This window comes from Dermacentor andersoni, chromosome 3, assembly GCF_023375885.2.
Source record: "Dermacentor andersoni chromosome 3, qqDerAnde1_hic_scaffold, whole genome shotgun sequence".
Classification (NCBI taxonomy): Eukaryota; Metazoa; Arthropoda; class Arachnida; order Ixodida; family Ixodidae; genus Dermacentor; species Dermacentor andersoni.
The window spans coordinates 170,823,262-170,839,622 of record NC_092816.1 but is presented as its reverse complement, the minus strand read 5'-3'; positions in this window follow the sequence as shown (position 1 = coordinate 170,839,622).

Below are 16,361 nucleotides of genomic sequence, written 5' to 3'. Positions count from 1 at the left end.
TCCTGAGGACCTTCACGAGCATCGTCCAGAAAGAAAGAGCCGAAGTTCTATTGGAAGCTCGATTGCAGTTACCGAACGAGAACGTGGCCATAGTTACGGAAGAAATGAGCCGTCAACTCCGCCACGCCGACCAAGAAATGTCCGAGGAGGAGAAAGTCCACCTTGAAGGAGAAAGTTTTCGGCGGAATCATAGCAAGCCCACCAAAGACCGTCGCAGAGTTTCTTCGCGAGGCAAGCAACATCGAGAAAACATCCGAAATGCTGACCCGACAATTCAACCGCCGCACGAACTCGACAAACTACGCCGGAGTGGAATCACTGACCATCGACGACCTGCGCGAGACTATCAGAACAGTCGTGTAGGAAAAGCTTCAGAAGCTATTCCATCCATCACTCCCTCAAGTGACTTCGACGTCGTACGCGAGGAGCTCCAACAATCACTCGTAGTAGCCCCTGAATCATCGCAGCCTCAGCCACAAGCGATGACGTACGCCGCTGTGGCCCGCCGTCACGTTCTCCCTCTGCTCCCGCGACAGGGCCCAGTGACGCCGCAGTTTCGTCGTCCACCACCGCCGCCGGCAGCACGCCAACCCATCGCCCCGCGCAGCATTCCAAGGAACAGTGACGATTCGCACGACCCCGACCCCCGCCCGCTGTGCAGTCACTGCGGAGAAGCCGAGTACATCTACCGCCGATGCCCTTAGCGCGATATGGGACTGCGAGCGTTCGCCATAAATGCACTGCGCCCGCAGCATGGTGAACGCCCACGTGACATCGCCGACCATCTCGCTACCACAGAGTGGAGCCCTCGACTACCATCTCGTTCCTCGTCGCCAGGCCGCTACCTGTGCCCACAACGCCGACCATACACTGACCAAGCCCGGGGCCGGTCTGAAAGCCCATATTCGGAAAACTAAAAGCAGCAACCAATGTAGGTGCGGTTGCTGTTCGTCGAAATGAAGAAGATCCTCCGCCGCCGGCGAAGACGACAAAGAGACTATGTCGACGACATAACAACGATCCGCCATCACCCTGACGAAGCCTGAAAGCAAAGAACGCACAGACCAAGGATCTGATGCGGCGATGTACCAGCCACACATCAACGCGACGCAGCCCAGATCCGACGCCGAAGACCTAACTGCAACGCAAGACAGACAACCACCGACATCGACGTGTTTTCGTTGGTTAAGCAGTCACCGCCTTAGTGGACACAGGAGCCGACTACTCCGTGATGACTGGACCTCTTGCCAGCCAGATGAAGAAAGTTGAGACTCCATGGGAAGGCCCTGAAGTCCCGGCAGCTGGAGGACACCTAGTAACAGCGACTAGAATCTGCGCAGCAAGAATTACCGTTCATGACCGGACTTATCCTGCCACCTTCGTTATTATCCAACAGTGTTCACGAGACGTCATTCTCGGCATGGACTTCCTGTACCAACACGGCGCTATCATCGACCTGAAGTCAAAGTCGACAATGCTATCGAAGATCAAGCGATACCGCCGGAGAGCCTTCGCAGTCACCAAGCCTTGAGAGTGCTAGAAGATCAAGTAAGCATCCCGCCTCGCTCCAGCATTGTCATTTCCGTCGGCGCCGAAACACCCGCAGACGCAGAAGGCGTCATCGAGGGCGACCAACGTCTCTTGCTCAACTGTGAAATTTGCGTCGCAAGAGGGATCGCTCGACTGTGCGGAGGGAAAGAAAAGTGATGCTAACAAACTTCAGCCAGAGGTTCAAGCACATCAACAAGGGCACGACTATCGCGTACATCGAGGAAAATGTGGAAACCAGCAATGCGTTTGTCCTCTGTAATTCTGCCACATTTGCCCCGACGACCGTAGATCCCGAACCAGACTTCGACATAAATCCATGTCTCCCCATGATTAAGCAGCAACAGTTGAGAACTATGCTGCGACAATACACACTGCTTTTCGACGTCATCGAGAATTCGACAAATATAAGTCGCAAAGCATCGCATAATAACCGAAGATTGCGCTCGACCACTCCACCAGAGCCCTTACCGAATCTCGACGCGGGAACGTGAAGCCATCAGACAACAAGTCGACGAAATTCCGCGGGACGACATCATCCAGCCGTCGAAAAGCCCGTGGGCATCTCCTGTTGTGAAGAAAAAGGACGGAAACCTACGTTTCTGCGTCGATTATCATCGACAGAACAAGATCACTAAGAAGGAAGTATACCGACTCCCACGGATAGACGACGCGTTGGATCGGCTCTGCAACGGAAAATACTTCTCGTCGATGGTACTCAAGACTGGCTACTGGCAAATAGCAGTCGACGAGAGATATCGAGAGAAAACCGCCTTCATCAGGCCAGACGGCCTCTACGAGTTCAAGGTCATGCCATTGGGTTTGTGCTCGCCGCCAGCAACGTTCGAGCGCGTGATGGACACGGTGTTAGCAGGGTTGAAGTGGCCAACCTGTCTTGTCTACTTGGATGACGTCTTCGTCTTCGTCGGGAATTTCGACGATCACCGTAGGCGGCTTATGACAGTACTAAAGGTCATCAAGTCATCAGGCCTCGCTCCGAAGCCAGAAAATTTCCGCTTCGCTTAAGGTGAGCTTCTTTCCTGGGCCATGTCATCAGCAAGTCTGGCGTCCGTTCTGACCCGCTAGAAGACACCTGCCATAGCGAAGTTACAGAAGCCCACCGACAAGAAGGCAGTGCGTAGATTTCTTGGCACGTGTGCTTACCACAGGCGATTCGTCAAGGACTTTTCACGTGTCGCCGGGCCGCTGACACGTCTAACTAAATCTGATGTCGAGTCCAAGTGGGAAACGCCGCAGGCCTACGCATTTCAAGAACTCAAACGACAGATGCAGTAGCGGCTGGTACTAGCGCACTTCGACGAAGACGCCGATACAGAAATCCACACTGACGCCAGTAGCCTATGCCTCGATGCCGTCCTAGTGCAGAGAAAAAAACGGATTTGAACGGGTGACAGCTTACGCTAGCTGGTCGCTGTCAAAATCAGGCCATTCGATGTCGTCAGCGACCATCACGCGTTGTGTTGGCTAGCGAATTTAAAAGACCATTTAGGATGGCTGGCGCGGAGGAGGCTCCGACTGCAATAATATGACATCACTGTAACTTACAAGTCCGGAAGAAAACACTCTGATGCCAATTGCCTATCACGCACGCCCATTGACCCGCCGCCCCAAGATGACGAGGATGACGAAGCCTTCCTTGAAATAATAGGCAGGGAAGACTTTGCTCAACAGCTACGAGCAGACCCGGAGCTAAATAGCCTTATCGAGTATTTGGAAGGGTACACCGACGTTGTCCATAGGGGATTTAAGCGGGGATTGTCTTCGTTCCCGCTTCAATATAATCTAGTCCTACACAAGAACTTCTCATCAGTCCACGCCAACTACCTCCTTGTTGTTTCCTCAGCGCTGCGTCCAGAATTACTGCCCGCCCTACATAATGACCTGACCAGGGGGCACTCGGATTCTCCCAGACGCTACCGAGGGTAGATGAAAAGTATTACTGGTCCCGCCTGACCGCCGACGTCGCCCATTACGTCAAGACATGCCAACACTATCAGCAACGCAAGACACCGCCGACAGGGCCAGCGGGATCGCTACAGCTGATCGGTCCTCCTCGCTGACCATTTCAGCCAATCGGGATGGACTTGTTGGGACGCTTTCCGACGTCAACATCCGGAAATAAGTGGATCGTCGTGGCAACACGCACTACCCCACCTGCTTTGCTGAAACGAAAGCCCTGCCGAAAGGTAGCGCAGCCGAATTGGCGAAATTCTTCGTCGAGAACATCCTGCTTCGACATGGCGCCCGAGAAGCCTTCATCACCGACAGAGGAACGACCTTTACAGCGGAGCTCACCAAAGCCATTCTCCAATACAACCACTCAAGCCATAGGAGGACAACTGGCTATGAACCGCAGACGAAGGGTCTTATGGAGCGCCTCGCCGACATACTAGCAATGTACGTCGACGTAGAATACAAGACCTGGGATGCCGTCCTGCCATACGTAAGCTTCGCTTACAATACGGTGGTGCAAGAAACAACACAGATCACGCCGCTCAAGCTGGCTTACGGCAGGAATCCGACGACTACTCTCGACGCCATGCTGCCGCACGTCTGCGATGGAGAGAATCTTGACGTCGCCACCTATCTCCAACGCGCCGTAGAAGCCCGACAGCTCGCCCGCCTGCTGATCAAGAACCAACAGAGGACCGACAGCCGACACTACAACCTTCGACGACGCTACGTCGAGTACCAGCCCAGCGACTGTGTTTGGGTTTGGACCCCTACACGCCGACGAGGACTTAGCGAGAAGCTTTTACGCCGCTATTTCGGACCATACAAGATCATCCTACCCATTGGCGCACTCGACTATGAGGTCGTCACAGACGGCATTTCGCCATCACAGCGGCGACGCTCACGACCATGTTGTGCGAGTTCAAGGGACATTAAAGCGAAAGCATAACTCAGTTTAGACTAACGAAGCATTGTTTGAGAACCCTGCAGGCAGTCGTTTAAAAAAATAGTTTAATTATTGGATGAGAAAATGCAGGTCCAAGTATCAGTATTTGAATTTCGCGCCGAAACCCAAGCGCCGGCACGTCAGCGTGACGTCAGCGATTCCAAAGTATGTTTTCGCATTTGGGCCACGTTGGCTGAGTAAAGGTTTCCGAAACTTCCCATGTTTAATAGTTGGTTCCTTTAGAACACAGTGTAGTCAATCTGTACAGTTATATATAATTAGTAGGCCGTAGAAGAAGCCATCAAAATCCAAGACGTCACAGCCCCCAGGTGCGGGAACTTAAGTAGGCGTCGCCACCCATATTTCGTTCTTGCGCTTTTTCTGGCTTACGAAACGTCTTGTCGTTGTAAGAGTGGTGTTTTTGGCGTTGTAGAACGGTAATTTATGATGCAGAAGAAATCATTTTTCACTTTAGTTTCCTTTTAAGCCGTTCTACGGGCGCTAATAAACTTTGGGACTGCGTAGCTGACCTTTGGGCTTTCTTTTCTTTTTTCCCTGTTACTTTGTATTTTGTTTCTGTTCGTTGTTTTGTTACTTTTGTTTAATAAGTGTCCTTTTGTGTTTCGCTCTCTTGTTATGTAGCATCGAGACGATGCTTTTTAAGAGTGGGGCATAGACACGTGTCCTGTCTTTCTTCTTGTGGCTCGTCTTAGTTGTTTGCGCTGTTACGTTTAGTTCAAAAGTATGTACCAACTAGGCCCAAAAGAAGTGTTACTGATATGCTTTGGCATTGTCCTGTGTTTTTCACAGACTGTGACTAGGAAAGAGACAGGTGGCGACGAGTCCTTCAAGGTTGAATTCTTTTAGATCAAGTAGAGGCCGTCAGGAAGGCCCACGATACGGTGGTAAGGTTAAATGTTACTGTCCCGACGTGCGAGCCGCCTGCGTCAACTTAAGGGTTGATCTTCAGGACCGGAATAAAGTTGATCAAGTCATATACGTACTTACCTAGAGCGCTTAAGGCGATCACGAAAGCGAGCCCTCTGAACAATTTCGTTTACTGACTACTCTCGACCCGGCAAGGCATCTTTTATTAAACTACGCGTCCTACCTCTTGATCTTCTCCGTGAAAAACAAATTGCTGGTGAATGCATCCACAACATAGTAAGAAACGACGTTTCGTTCGATATATCCGCATTTATTATTCCTACACGCGCAACACGGAAATTTTGGGGAAATTTCAACTTAAAGAACTATCGTGTATGGTGAGCGTATGCTGGAGTTTACTGGTGCAAAAATTTGCAACAATTTACCGTATGACTTTAAACGTACCCACAACTTTCCATTGCAATAAAAAACCACTACTTTAAAATGAATGACACACTGAGTTCGCGCTTACAGTTGATATTGCCTACAGGTAAACCCATACCTATACCTATATCTTGTTAGTGATGCAAATTTTTTTTGCGATGTGACATGGTATTATGCATAGTCTGTCATCAATGCGATGTGACATTAAGTGTTCTTTGTGATCTGGGCGATGTAATATTACTTGCAGTCTTTCGTATACATTCAGTTTACGCTGCTATAATCCTTGTGTAAGTTCTAGGCGCTCGTGTTAGATTTATTAGTTTTTAGTTTAAGCTATTTTATTACTTTTTGCAATTAGTACTCTAACGAGTGTTTAGAGTGACTATTAACTTTCTTCCACGTTTCTCATAAACTTATGTGAATTGATGTCCCGAATTTTTGCAAGCGGTTGCCTGCAATTCATATGTCTCTATCGGACCCTTTACTAGCCGCTGGCCATGGGTCCAAGCAGTGTTTTACATTCATAATGCAGTGCAACAAATAACAATGAAAGAAAAGCAACAAAAACGCGGTAATCTGTCAGTATCCGGAGCGCAGGTCGCTGGAGGAAAAGTACGTGTGTACCTGGAGGCAGTCCAAGGCGTCCTCGATTCGGGGCAGTGGGTGTATGTACGTTCTTGCGCATGTTGTTGAGGTGTCGGTAGTCAACAGAAAAGCGCCAGCTGCCGTCTTTCTTTTTGACTAGCACCACGGGGGTGACCACAGTCTGGACGAAGGTTCAATAACGCATTTTGTGAGCATTTCGGATCAGACTTGGATCACAGACTTTCCGCGAGAAACACGCGATAGGGATGGCGGCGGATAGGGCTCGTGTCCTCTGTGTGGATATGATGCTGGACAGCATAAGTTTGCTCGACAACAGAGAACGATCGTCGGAGTCGAAAATGTCATAGCATGACCCCTGGACGCGGCGAAACCCGGTAGCTTCAGTGGGAGAAATGTCAGCAGCGATCATTCGTACAAAGGCGTCGGGCGGCGAAATGGTTTCGTTGCAAGTGAAGCATGAACAAGAGGGACTGGTGGGATCCAGCGCACAAATGTCAGACTAGAAGTCGCTTCACCTACATGGCCACTATATCGGCAGTACCTTACCAGCATGTTGGAAACTGTTCAGAACAGAAGAGCCAGATTCGTCTCGTTTAAGCACAGCCATTTTTTTTTGCATTACCCGAATAAAAAAAACACATTTCAGTTCAGTCATTGGAAACTCACCGGGTGATCGCTCTTCAGTGACTGTTTTACAGGTAAATTATATCAATAAATCACACCGTATGCCGATTCATGGACACATGCGAACATCAAACCACCTTGCACCGTCTGCCGATTCATGGACACGTGCGAACGTCACAGCACCTTGACAAGATGCTCAGTTTCATGCGCATAGATGGTCACATGCCGGCCTTTAGCTTATCAGTGCCTCGTGCTGTTGGACATTTGAACAATCCTCCACCGAACCGTCCACCACATTCTCGTGTCATCCTCCTACAGCAAAGGCAGGAGCGGAGACGTTTTGGACATCCTGACTTCAATTTAAACAGCCAACAGGAGAGGGACTGGCGTCGTCTTCAGACGAATACATACCCCAAACTGCACCACCTACACAGAATACACCCCACGAGGTTCACTGACGAATGCCCGTGGTGCGCAGACACATCCACACTAAAACACATCACATGGGAGTGCCCCAAGAGGCCTTCGCACATATACAGCCCAATAATACACCAACATCTGCTGATGAAGAATAGGCAGTGACATGCATGGCTTGCGGAAGAGGGTCGTGAAAACCAGTTGGCTCTTCTAGACCAAGCCCAGCAAGCAGCTCGTTCCAGTGGGGCCCTGAAATAGGGGCCCCAAGCATCGTGCCTTGTTTCATTTATTTTTCAACAAAGTTTTTACTCACTCACTCACTCACTCCGGACCACATCGCATTCATATCAAGCCGCGAATCTCATCGTCAAAACCTGAATACGCTCTTTACTAACATTGTGAAATGAAGTTCCAATGTACTATTTGTAACTTTTACAGCGAAGTGTATATGCCTAGGGTATTTCCATCGTCTGCGGGTTAGTAGTGTCTAGGCGCAACCGCGCGAACGCGCTCGTGCCACTGCTCACGAGTTCGTCGGCGACGCGTTGCCGCTTATTGCTTAGAGGGGGTATCAGCCATTCATTTGCAAGAGGAAACTATCGCCGCTGTCGTCGTCATCATCATCAAGATCGCCATCAGCAATGGCTCGAGCATCGTCGACTTCTTCCACAGCTGGCTCCGTGGCCGCTCATCATTCCAGCGTAGAATTTCATTTCTCTTCAGAAGGCCTCCTAGATCACCTAAACAATCGAAGCAAATACTCCATAGTTGCAGTAGATGTCAAGGGAGCCTTTGATAACGTTATCCATGACGCGATCCTCAACAACCTCAACCGCTACATGCGAAGACGCAGCGGTTATATTCGCCGACACTCAGGCCGCCTGTAGAAACTTCTTGAGGGTCAGCATCTCGGCCGATGCACTCAAGATACTAAAAAGACGAAGCACTCCTTTCCCGTACACCTGCGTAACGTGGGTACCTGGACATGAGGAACTAGAGGGGAACGAAGCGGCCAACGCCGCTGCCCGCGAGCACGTCAGCCGGGCTCCCCTCTCCCCACGTGCTCACCGACCCGCGATAAAAGTGCGGAGACCGTACCAACCTACTATTCGGCCATATTACAAAACTACAGGCTCGAGCGTCTAATGTACCCTCGATCGTACCCTAAACTCGGCAGAGAACAAAGCATGATTCTTAGCCGCCTGCAAAGTAACACGTACACCCACGGAAAGATAATGCATCGCCTCTACCCGACGCTCCACGGCTACCTCTGCCCACTCTGCAACATACCCGACACTCTGGCGCACTTGCTCCTGGAATGCCCGTGGCAGGAAGGCGGCGAAATGCAACCGGAAACTGACGCAAAACGAGCACAAGAAGCAAAGCACCTACTCGAAACGTGGGAGGACAAGCTCGCCCTCGGGGACCTGGAAAACCAACGACAACTCGTCGCCAGGGCCAAGACAGCAGTCGAAGCCAGAGGTTTCCTAGACTAAGGAGCCTTCTCACCTTAGGGTGATACCGGGCCTCGCTCGGGTCACCTCGGGCCTCGCTTGCTCGGGTTTCGAAGAATAAATGTTTCTTTCTCTATTCTCTCTTCTGTCGCCGTAAGTGGGAGGCCGCGCTAAAATGTTTTGCATTCACGGTGGTACGAACAATTGCTTTATGGTGATATGAGCCATTCGTTCTCTCATGTGACGGACGCATTTAATAACAGAGGTGATACTATAATGTGCATGCATACCTATCGTCACGATGGCCACCGATCAGGACAATAAATATGTTCGTACCTTTGTTCTGAATTCTATGTTGCCTCGGTGTCGTACGCTAAACAGCTTCGCAAGTCATGCACCTTTACTGAGTGTAATGGCTCACTGTTTTGTTACCTTTTCATTTGATGCTAACTTTTTTCTGTTATGCAAAAACCCTCACGCCCTTACTCAATATCCTTCGATGGGCCCGCAACGTACTCTACATAAATAACTTGTAAAGAAGGACTGCAAGGGCATAGCGGCTCGTCCTTTTCAGCGCTCTCGCTCGCGAATGCCCCTCGCGCTCCCAGTCAATGCTCTACCTAGACTGTCGCCGCTGCGCTACTCCTAGTCCGATAGAATAAACACCTTAAGAAAATAACTAACTAAATAAATATGGTGCTTCTAACTTATCCTGCTGGTGCGCTAAGAGACCCCAGTTTGATTGTCCCCACCACACATTTAGATTTTACAGTGGAGCTTTATATGGCTAGCCGATTTCTCCGTCCATCCGTCTGTCGCCTGTGCGCCGAAAACTCCTGGGGCGCAACCCCATGCGCATGCGCAAACTATAAGAGAAAGAGAGGTGCCCGTTTGTTTGCGTCAGTTTTCTCTCCGGCTTGGAAATGGGTATAACATGCGTTATGCGTACTACTAAGGAGCAGGCAGATTTTGATCAGCAAAGGCGCGAGCAAAACCGGGAACGAGCTCGTCTACGTCGTGCCGACAAGAACAGGCTCGTGCAGTCGAGCGCAAGCTGCAACTGCGTACCGAGGATCCGGCAGCCTACCAAGCCGTCATTTAATGAACGGTCGGCATTAACCCACTGATAAACACCGGCGCCGCAAGTTTCAGCTTCGCTGGTTAACCCTCTGTACAGACGGCTTCAGCGGTTATTTTTTTATTTAAAAGACCTAGCAGAGGCTGACTCCGCGGTTCGGCGCAGTCGCTCCCTCATTTTAACACCAAGCGTAGCACGAAGGACTCGACTGTAACAATGGATATGCTCGTTTTTTTTTCTGCTAAATGTCGAACAAAAATGTAATCTAATCAACATTTTCCGGTCCACTAGCTTCGCATGCTGGCGCAGCCAAACGCTTCGCGAAATACTGGCATATCAGCAACAACATCGTCACAGAAAGTAGCTTCGGCACGAAAGCCGGCATCGAAGCACCTTGTGTAGCACCACACCATGAAGAAAACCTGCACTGCCGAATGGTCCGGAAGGTTCTTCAGCCTTATGTGGAGCGGCTCTTTCGACGCATTCACGTAGCCGTTGTAAGCAACTTGCAGCGCAAATAGTTCGGATGTCGCGACGCTCGCGGTGTCCTCGTCACAATCGTAGCGAGAGATAGCCGCCAGATTGAACAAGGCTGGGTAACCACACCCGTCTCCAGACTTTCCTCTACTACACGCGACCACACTGAGCACTTTCCTTGCGAGCGTTGACCCCAGCGACCCGTACAGCATTGCATCCGTGCCATCCGCAAAGTACAGTGGCTCCATGAACGCTGTCGCAGGCATCACTATGGCGTTGTGCGGTAGGTCGTAATTGATTGGGCGGTCGTAGTAGAAATGTGGTAGGCGAGACAGCTCGTCGTAGACGTTCTTGATGATAAGTCCTGACGCATTGCGTCTCGCATATAACCACTGGTGAATGTACGACCCTTCGCCTCCTTCTGGGAACCGCCAGTAGAGGTCTTCGAGCTGGTGCTCCATGGTGTACCTAGGAGCTGGTGCAAGCTTGAGGGCTAATTTTCCAAGCAAATTCGGATGGAGTTTTGTCATGAAAACGCTACGATTAAGTGTTGTGGTCGCAGCTCGTTGAGATGCATCAAATGTGCTCTTTGCAATTCTGAACACAAGCTGCTGGACCGTCTTCCGCGTACTGCGGGAAAGAAGTTTCGTCACCCATTCAGCAGCTAGAAGCAATTTGTAAACGTCTTCAACTTGAACTGCACACTCGAGTCCTTCATAAGTGTCCAAATGTCGACCGTCCGGAATATTACCGGCGGATGACATCACGAGCCACCACCCCAGCGCGTCAAGAAGATCTTTCTTATTGAAAGTTTTGAAGATGTCGAAAGAGCTGTCCAAGTAGGCCACGTCGCTTGTCACAAGTAAGTCTGTCTCCACAAGAGGGTAGATCATTTGAAAATGTTTGTTTAGAATACCCTCAAGCCTAACGACTGTGAAAGCTCCCGTCTTCTTCGCAATTTGGCCAAACGTAAATATCTGCGATATACCGCCAATGCTCGTTATCGAGCTGGAGATACGGGACTCGAAAAGCGTTTCGATTATTTTCGCCTGTATTTGGTATGTTTTCTTCATTCGCTGTTGTAGATTCACTTTATGTGGCATAGTAGTGTTCCATGGCTCCGAGGAGAGAAAATTGAAGTAGTGAAACCATTCTTTACCAAACAGATCGGCGTCTCGGAATTCAATAAATGGTGGCAGCCTAGATACTGGGTCCATCGAAACCTTCCGCGGGTTTTTCTCTTGGTAGCGCATGAGCCGAATATGTAGCCACAGTGGAAGCTCCCATTTAACTGCGAATTCAACAAAAAGGTCCAAGGGCTCGACGTCGAGTCTAGGGTCATCAGGCCAGTTGACATGACGATCTCTCAGAAATCCGCGCAGTTCCTCAGCAGATCTGTTAGGATAAAAGATGTCAGATGTGGCCATTACTTCTTCATGTACACAGCATATTGTTGACGCATCGACGAGTGTAAAGTTACTAAGAAAGAAGAATGCGCGTATCCGTATAAGCAAACGATGTTCCTAGCTCTTCGCACCGAATTTTCTCAGAATTATAGAACTAAATAACGACTGCAGCCTTCCAATTCTTATTCTTTGAACAAGAATATTTCAGTAATTTGAGTTACTATTTGAAACCTTCATTCAAAAATACACGGCTAGTTGCACTACACGGGTTGGTCATTTTTAACTGTTCCGGAATTTCGAAAAATCGCCTGAGGCAGATAGCATAATTATTGTACCTGTGCTGGGTTATTCGAAGAGGTTGACATTCCTATCAGGGGAAATGGAAACACATATTTAATGAATTAACAATATTGCACTAATTAAACTAATGAATTATTTGTAGTGACATTGCTATTTGCGGATTGTAGCCGGTAAGTTTGTAAGGCCTATGCACTTGAAATGAACCTCCAGGATTGCACCAGTTTTGATATATTATTTCCCGAAGTGTGCGATGAAATAGATAGGGGTTTCAGTTACTTTTGTGCTTCAATGGAAAAGACAGCCTTTTGTTAAAAATTAGTGGAACAACAGTGTATATTTATTGGGAGTTAATGGCGCATATCTCCAGAATTCATTCCATCTGGATACGCATCGCAAGCACACCTGCTATAAATCGTAAATTGCAACATGCACCGTAAATTAATTCTTAAAGACGTTAGAGTGAAGTTTCTACTTAATCGAAACAGTGTTTAAATTTTCCTTCAAGGAATTTCCGCCTCTCTCACGGAGTAGAAATATCTACAACGGGCGACATTTGAAAATTCAGGAATTCATAAAAACTCTCATACCGTATATATGCGGTTTAGCGTTCAACTTCCTGCTCTTGAGAAATTTCTTTAAATGTCTAGCATCTTCTCTAACAACGTTAGTTGCCTTAATGTGGCGATTCCATAGACAGTAGCCTGGACAATTCCATGGACAGGTACTTCAGTTAGCTGACTCTTCGTTTTCCTACATACATGTGAAGAGCAGAAACTCTTGCTCCTGATTTGCAATTAGTGAAAATCATGCCGTTTAGAAGGCCGCAAAAATGTAGTAGCAGCAAAAAACACTAGCAAGATTGTCATTGAGGAGCGTAAAAGAAAGAAATGTCTTTAAGGAGGGCAGTTACAGGCACTCTCAGTTGACGTCTATAAAATTTATCTTACCAATATTGATCGTAATTTCGTATTTACTGTAACAAGCAAACGTCACATTTCATACTATGTTCTTTAGTAGCTTACAATTAGTGTATTAGATTTTGCAATAAATAATTAAGTTTCGAGAATCACTCCCGATAGTATTATTGCCATAGGAACAAGTTTTAATGCGAAAGCATTACATGCCGCCTTACGCGAAAATGCAGTGTCGGCGGCGGCGGCGTGACCAAGCGATGGTACCAAAAAAATGCCCGACAGCGTAGGGTTAGAACACGGCAGCTCCACGGTTCTGATTAAGCGTGTGCCTAGTGCGTGAGTCATTGGGCACGTGACGGTGCAGCCAATGGGGAAGAGGTGACACAGCGTCATGAGTGTATAAAATGAGTCACGAACCTCAATGCACTCTACTTCATGAACAAAAAGCAGAATAAATTTTACCACGGAAAGCAAAACCGAAAATATTTCAACAATGCAATGCTTTCGCATTCACACACGTAAGGAGTCGTAAGTGTGTCTGCTGAATTTTTTTGCTTTCGTAAAGCCTGTACAACATCGATACAAACTTGCAATTGAGAAGAAAAGTTGGCCAGAAAGCACATTTTTTTCTTTGAAGTATCGGCGACAATAATGCGAGAAACATAAAAGTGTGCGGTACTTCATGTGTTGATAAACGACTTTAAAAAGCTATGAAATTCAAAGAAGCAGTGGTAGATACGTAATTTGAGTAACGACTCTGCCTCATTATATTAGGAACACAGAATTCGGGACGATGAAAATTCTCTGTGGCTGAGGGTCAACTACTCTATGGCACAGATGATCAAACGCAGTAAAAATATTGTTGGCACCCGCTGACCTACAAGTCAATATGAAAGTTGACGTGAGATTCGAATGGCATAGGCTTTCGTGATGTGACTTCTACCATATGTCACGCTTCTCTCGCGAAATTGTGTGTTCCCGAGAAATGTGATCCACTTTTTTTCGGACCTGGCAAAAACGGGCAGGGAAACGCATGGAATGTTAAACTGTCTTCAAAGAGGAGTTGTAGCGAGTCATGACACACATGTGTGATGGCGTATTTCTCGCTTTTAAGAAGGAGAAGTTAGCGTCGAAGGTGATCTAACTCCGGCAACCCTTAGTCATACTGACAAAATTGGCGACAAATTTTCCACAAGGACTCCAGGATTGTAGCATCATCCATGCCGAGATTTCATATTCTACTGATGTTGCTCGCAGCAGCTGCAGGCCAGTTTTTGTTATGTGATTTGACGTAAGATGTTTGCCCCCATGTTTGCTCTCCCCCGCATTACGCAGGCTCAACCATGTAGGGGTGCGTCTGCACCAGCAGGCATTCAGTGTGCTGCGGTACCACAGCCCTGAGCACATGAGGGTTGGACCATCCCGATTATAGCCGTGCGTGGCTTAGCCGTGTCTGCGGAAAAGAGTATACAGGATATTTAGCTGACGCGGGATGTTGAGACCTTTAAGGCCCTCCGGTGGAGGCAACACATCTCTTTGGCTTCAGCTTCACGTACACGGCCTCTCCGGCCTGACCCTCCTGAGGGAAGTCGGCTTTCACCTTTTCCTGTCCTCTTCACACTCTCGTTATTTTCTCTTTCTTTCACACCTGCCCTGTCATCCCGACGTGTCATCGCGACGGCTGATAGAATCTCTAATCATTCAATCGACACCAGCTACGATGAACCGGACACCAGGGACTATGCCTGCCGTTTACGCACGTTCATTACGTCACGTGCTGGCTATATAAGTGACGAGGATTTCCTGTCCAACTCAGTGAACAAGGAACCCGTGCACAGTTCTGAAACGTTAGATTATTCATCAGACTTGGTCAATGACCGTGATTCCCTTCATTTCCATGCCTGACCAGACGAACTTTCGTCGAACCCTTGATTATATTGCGAGACCAGTCACGAGTGGGTTTTCGGGGGAACATGCTAACTCTTATGGAGTATTACTTTTTTAAACGAAGTTTCTGCCTAAAATTAGGCAACAGATTCTATTTTCTACTTTAGCAGGAAACTGTCTTCCTCAGGGAGGCGCGCGCAGCTGTACGGTTTTCATTGTAAACATGAACACGCTCCGTTCCTCAGTACCTCTAGGCATTTCTATTCCGTTTGCGTAGACAGCATATACAGATGTTTTAAATAATGTTGCATTGCGTTGTGCGAGAGGCATGTTCAGCTTGCGCGGAAGAAATTATCGAAATGGGCAGATCAAAATGGGTTCAAGAAAAGCTGCTGCGTCCGTTTTATGAAAGAGAGGGCTGCTCCATGACCCCAGTAGAGAAATAAAAGAACAGCATAATCACGCGAACAAAGAACAGAAGCTTTTGATCGTCATACTCGATTCAAAACTAAGCTTAATCCCCCGCAATAAGTACCGGAAGGCCAAGTGCCTTAAAGCCACGAACATACTGAAAGTTCTATGGCACACAAATCGGGGCAGTGACAAAAAATAGTTAGGCAATCTCTAAAATCGTATACGATCGCGTTTAGACTTCGAGACTGTAGTGTATGAGTCCGCTAGACCGAGTGCCCTAAAAATGCTTCATCTTGCACATCATTTACGCATTCGCCTGGCCATAGGAGGCTTCCCAACTTGTTCGCTATAATTAAGAATCCAACAAATGGTCACTCCATCTACAAATGTCGTACTCCACTTCCATGTATCTCCTGCAAACACACCCTGATCGTTAACATCCTTGCAACAAAATCGTAAACAATCACTTGTGCCACACTTTTTCATAATCGTCCAAAAGTGACAGCCTTTTTCACTGCATGTGAGGAACCTTGGGGAAGCAATGGTGGTCCCGCTGCTTAGAAGCTTTCCAATGGCGCCAGCCGATTGCCAGTACCACCGTGGCTGTGGCAGTTGATAGAGTGTGACACGTCTTTTGTAGAAGTTACACAGAACGCCCCAGAAATACACATGAAACTGCCTTTCCTAGAGCTTGAGTCAAAGTTGTCGTGCCCGGATATTTACACTGATGCAATCCGGCTGGCGTTTCTTATGGCGCAGTCGGCCAATCCTTCTCGTAATCCGGCTGTTTGCACCCAGAAACAAGCATCTTTACGGTGAACGCCTACGCATTGTTGACGGCCGGAATACACGTCAAGGAAATAAAACTGCAAAAGGGAATAATACTTAGCGATTCGTTAAGCGCCACCTAAGCCTCAATGCATCTAAAGAAAATAACATCTCTTTACGAAACTTCACTTAATCCTCTGCGCTTTGTACGCATCTCATCAACATATCATTAGACGC